Genomic DNA, 6,050 nt, shown 5'->3' with positions numbered 1-6,050 from the left:
ATCGCATTGATTTGCAGCTAAATCATTTGTTTCGCATGGATTTGAAGCTATCTCGTTTGTTTCTCCTGCATTTGAAACTATATCACGTACATCGCAAGTATCTGAAGCTAAATCATTTGTTCCGCATGGACTTGAAGCTAAACCTTCTACATCGCATTGATTTGCAGCTAAATCATGTGCTTCGCATGGATTTGAAGCTAACTAGTTCGTTGCGCATGCAGTTAAATCTAAATAACGTATATCACAAGAATTTCTAGCTAAACCATTTGTTTCGCATGGATTGGAAGCTAAGCCTTCTACTTCGCATTGATTTGAAGCTAAATCATTTGTTTCGCATGGATTTGAAGCTAAACCTTCTACATCGCATTGATATGAAGCCAAATCATGTGTTTCGCATGGATGTTGCAGCTTACTCGTTTGATTCGTCTGCATTTGAATCTATATCATGTGTTTCGCATGGATGTTGTAGCTTACTCGTTTGATTCGTCTGCATTTGAATCTATATCAGTTATATCGCAAGTATCTGATGCTAAATCGTTTGTTTTGCATGGATTTGAAGCTAAACCTTCTACGTCGCATTGTTTTGCAGCTAAGCCATGTGTATCGCATGGAGTTGAGGCGAACTCGTTCGATTCGCCTGCATATGGAGCTATATCATTTATATCGCAAGTATTTGAAGCGAAATCATTTGTGTCGCATGGATTTGAAGCAAAACCTTCTACATCGCATTTATTTTAAGCTAAATCTTATGTATCGTATTGATTTGAAGCTGAGCCTTCTACATCGCATTGATTTGAAGCTAAATCATGTGTTTCGCATGGATTTGAAGCTAAATCATTTGTTTCACATGGATTTGAAGATAAACCTTCTACATCGCATGGATTTGAAGCTAACTCGTTCGTTGCGCATGCAGTTAAATCTAAATAACGTATATCACAAGTATTTGAAGCTAAACCATATGTTTCGCATGGATTTGAAACTAAGCCTTCTACTTCGCATTAATAGGAAGCTAAATCGCGTGTTTTGCATGGATTTGAAGCTAAACCTTTTACAACGCATTGATTTGAAACGAAATCATGTGTTTCGCATGGATTTGAAGCTGAGCCTTCTACATCGCATTCATTTGAAGCTAAATCATGTGTTTCGCATGGATTTGAAGCTAAACCTTCTACATCGCATTGATTTGAATCTAAATCATATGTTTCGCATGGATTTGAAGCTAACTCGTTTGTTTCGCATGTAGTTGTAGCTAAATAATCTATATCACAAGTATTTGTAGCTAAACCATTTGTTTCGCATGGATTTGAAGCTAAGCCTTCTACTTCGCATTGATTTGAAGCTAAATCATTTGTTTCGCATGGATTTGAAGCTAAACCTTCTACATCGCATTGATTTGAAGCTAAATCATGTGTTTCGCGTGGATTTGAAGGTAACTCGTTTGTTTCGCAAGCAGTTGAATCTATATCACCTATATCCCAAGTGTTTGAAACACAATCATTTGTTTCGCATTGATTTGAAGCTAAACCTTCTACATCGCAATGATTTGAATCTAAATCTTGTGTAACGCATGGATTTGAAGCTAACAAGTTTGTTTCGCATGCAGTTCTAGCTAAATTATGTATATCGCAAGTATTTGTAGCTCAACCATTTGTTTCGCATGGATTTGAAGCTAAGCCCTCTACATCGCATTGATTTGAAGCTAAATCATTTGTTTCGCATGGATTTGAATCTAAACCTTCTACATCGCATTGATTTGAAGCTAAATCATGTGTTTCGCGTGGATTTGAAGCTAACTTGTTTGTTTCACAGGCAGTTGTAGCTAAATAATATATATCACAAGTATTTGTAGCTAAACCATTTGTTTCGCATGGATTTGAAGCTAAGCCCTCTACTTCGCATTCATTTGAAGCTAAATCATTTGTTTCGCATGGATTTGAAGCTAAACCTTCTACATCGCATTGATTTGATGCTAAATCATGTGTTTCGCGTGGATTTGACGGTAACTCGTTTGTTTCGCATGCAGTTGAAGCTATCTCACCTTTATCCCAAGTGTTTGAAGCTCAATCATTTGTTTCGCATGGATTTGAAGCTAAACCTTCTACATCACATTGATTTGAAGCTAACTCATGTATTTCGCGTGGATTTGAAGGTAACTCGTTTGTTGCGCATGCAGTTGAAGCTATACCAACTATATCCCAAGTGTTTGAAGCTCAATCATTTGTTTCTCATGGATTTGAAGCTAAGCCTTCTACTTCGCATTGATTTGAAGCTAAATCATTTGTTTCGCGTAGAATTGAAGCTATATCACTTATACCGCAAGTATTTGAAGGTAAATAATTTGTTTCGCATGGATGTGAAGCTAAACCTTCTACTTCGCATTGATTTGAAGCTGAATTATGTGTTTCGCGTGGATTTGAAGGTAACTCGTTGTTTCGCATGCCGTTGAAGCTAAATCATGCATTTCACAAGTATTTGATGCCGAACCATTAGATTCGCATGGATTTGAAGCTAAGCCTTCTACTTCGCACTGATTTGAAGTTAAATCATGTGTTTCGCGTGGATTTGGAGCTCACTCGTTTGCTTCGAATGCAGTTGAAGCTAAATCATGTATATCACAAGTATTTGAAGCTAAACCATTTGTATCGCATAGATTTGAAGTTCTGCCTTCTACATCGCATTGATTTGACGCTAAATATTGTGTTTCGAATGGATTTGAAGCTAACTCGTTTGTTTCGCATGCAGTTGAAACTAAATCATGTATATCACAAGTCTTTGCAGCTAAACAATTCATTCGCATGGATTTGAAGCTAAGCCTTCTACTTGGCATTGAATTGAAGCTAAATCGTCCGTTTTGCATGGATTTGAAGGTAACTCGTTTGTTTCGCATGCAGTTGTAGCTAAATAACGAATATCACAAGTATTTGTAACTAAACCATTTGTTTCGCATGGATTTGAAGCTAAGCCTTCTACTTCGCATTGATTTGAAGCTAAATCATTTGTTTCGCATGGAATTGAAACTACCTCGTTTGTTCCTCCAGCTTTTGAAGCTATATCACTTATATCGGAAGTATTTGAAGCTAAATCATATGTGTCGTATGGATTTGAAGTTGAACCTTCTACATCGCATTGATTTGAAGCAAAATCTAGTGTATCGCATGGATTTGAAGCTAAACCTTCTACATCACATTGATTTGCAGCTTAATGGTGTGTTTCGCATGGATTTGAAGCTAACTCGTTTGATTAGTCTGCATTTGAAGCTATATCACCTATACCCCAAGTGTTTGAAGCTAAATCATTTGCTTAGCATGGATTTGAAGCTAAACCTTCTACTTCGTATTGATTTAAAGCTAAATCGTGTGTTTCGCATGGATTTGAAGCTAACTGGTTCGTTGCCCATGCAGTTAAATCTAAATAACGTATATCACAAGTATTTGAAGCTAAACCATTTGTTTCGCATGGATTTGAAGCTAAATCTTTCGTCTCGCATGAATTTGAAGCTAAGCCTTCTACTTCGTATTGATTTGAAGCTAAATCATGTGTTTCGCATGGATTTGAAGCTAACTCGTTTGTTCCGCCTGCAGTTGAATCTACATCACTTATATCACAAGTATTTGAAGCTAAATCATGTGTATCGCGTGGATTTTGATGCTAACTCGTTTGTTTCGCATGCAGTTGGAGCTAAATCATGTATATGACAAGTATTTGAAGCTAAACCATTTGTTTCGCATTTATGTGAAGCTAAATCATGTGTTTACCATGACAATGAACCTAAATTATGTGTTGCCCATGGATTTGAAGCTTAATCACGTGTTTGGCATGGATTTGATGCTAAGCCTTCTACTTCGCATTGATTTGAATCTAAATCGTGTGTCGCATGGATTTGAAGCTAACTCGTATGTTTTGCCTGTATTTAAAGCTATATCATTTATATCGCAAATATTTGTAGTTAAATCATTTGATTCGCATGAATTTGAAGCTAAATAACGTGCTTCGCAAATCGTTTGTTTGGCCAGCATTTGAAGCTATATCTCTTACATCGCAAGTATTTGAAAGTTACTCATTTATTTTGCATGGAGTTGAAGCTAAGCCTTCAACCACGCATTGATATGAAGCTAAATCATGTGTTTCACATGGATTTGAATCTATCCAGTGTGTTTCGCATGCAGTTGTAGCTAAATAATGTATATCACACGTAATTGTAGCTAAACCACTTGTTTCGCACGGATTTGAAGCTAAACCTTCTACTTCGCATTGATTTGAAGCTAAATCATTTGTTTCGCATGGAATTGAAGCTACCTCGTTTGTTCCTCCTGATTTTGAAGCTATATCACTTATATTGCATGGATTTGAAGCTGAACCTGCTACATCGCATTGATTTGAAGCTAAACCTTCTACATCGCATTGATTTGAAGCTAAATCATGTGTTTCGCATGGATTTGAAGCTAACTCGTTTGTTTCGCATGCAGTTGTAGCTAAATAATGTATATCACAAGTATTTGTAGCTAAACCATTTGTTTCGCATGGATTTGAAGCTAAGCCTTCTACTTCGCATTGATTTGAAGCTAAATCATTTGTTTCGCATAGAATTGAAGCTACCTCGTTTGTTCCTCCTGTTCTTGAAGCTATATCACTTATATCACAAGTATTTGTAGCTAAACCATTTGTTTCGCATGGATTTGAAACTAAGCCTTCTACTTCGCATTGATTTGAAGCTAAATCACTTGTTTCGCATGGATTTGAAGCTAAACCTTCTACATCGCATGGATTTGAAGCTAAACCTTCTACATAGCATTGGTTTGAAGCTAAATCATGTGTTTCGCATGGATTTGAACCTAACTCGTTTGTGTCGCCTGTAGTTGAAGCTATATCACTTATATTCGCAAGTATTTACAGCTAAATCTTTCGTTTCGCATGGATTTGAAGATAACTCGTTTGTTTCGCCTGCATTTGAATCTGTATCATTTAAATCGCAAGTATTTGTAGCTAAATCATTCGTTTCGCATAGATTTGAAGCTAAGCCTTCTAATTCGCATTGTGTTGAAGCTAAATAATGTGTTTCTCGTGGATTCGGAGCTAACTCGTTTGCTTCGAATGCAGTTGAAGCTAAATCATGTATATCACAAGTATTTGAAGCTAAACCATTTGTTTCGCATGGATTTGAAGCTAAGACTTCTACTTCGCCTTGATTGGAAGCTAAATCATGTGTTCTACATGGATTTGAAGCTAACTCGTTTGATTCGTCTGCATTTGAAGCTATATCACTTATATCGCAAGTATTTGAAGCTAAATCATTTGTATCGCATGGATTTGAAGCTAAGTCTTCTACTTCAACAGTGATTTGAAACTAAATCATTTGTTTCGCATGGATTTGAAGCTAATACATCTAGATCGCAGTGATTGGAAGCTAAATCATGAGTTTCGCATTGACTTGAAGCTAAATCATGTGTATCACATGGCTTTTGAAGCTAACTCGTTTGATTCGTCTGCATTTGAAACTATATCAATTATATCACAAGTATTTGAAGCTAAATCTTGTGTATCGCACGGATTTGAAGCTAAACCTTCTACATCGCATTGATTTGAAGCCAAATCGTGTGTTTCGCATGGATTTGATTAAAACTCGTTTGTTTCGCATGCAGTTGTAGATAAATAATGTATATCACAAGTATTTGTAGCTATACCAATTGTTTCGCATGGATTTGAAGCTATGCCATCTACTTCGCATTGGTTTGAAGCTAAATCATTTGTTTCGCATAGAATTGAAGCTACCTCGTTTGTTTCTCCTGCTTTTGAAGCTATATCACTTATATCGCAAGTATTTGAAGCTAAATCATATGTGTCGCATGGATTTGAAGCTGAACCTTCTACATCGCATTGATTTGAAGCTAAATCTTGTGTATCGCATGGATTTCAAGCTAAACCTTCTACATCGCATTGATTTGAAGCTAAATCATGTGTTTCGCATTGATTTGAAGCTAACACGTTTGTTTCGTATGCAGTTGTAGCTAAATAATGTATATCACAAGTATTTGTAGCTAAACCATTTGTTT

This window comes from Megalopta genalis, unplaced genomic scaffold (assembly GCF_051020955.1).
Source record: "Megalopta genalis isolate 19385.01 unplaced genomic scaffold, iyMegGena1_principal scaffold0179, whole genome shotgun sequence".
NCBI classification, from domain to species: domain Eukaryota; kingdom Metazoa; phylum Arthropoda; class Insecta; order Hymenoptera; family Halictidae; genus Megalopta; species Megalopta genalis.
This window is presented reverse-complemented; position numbering follows the sequence as displayed.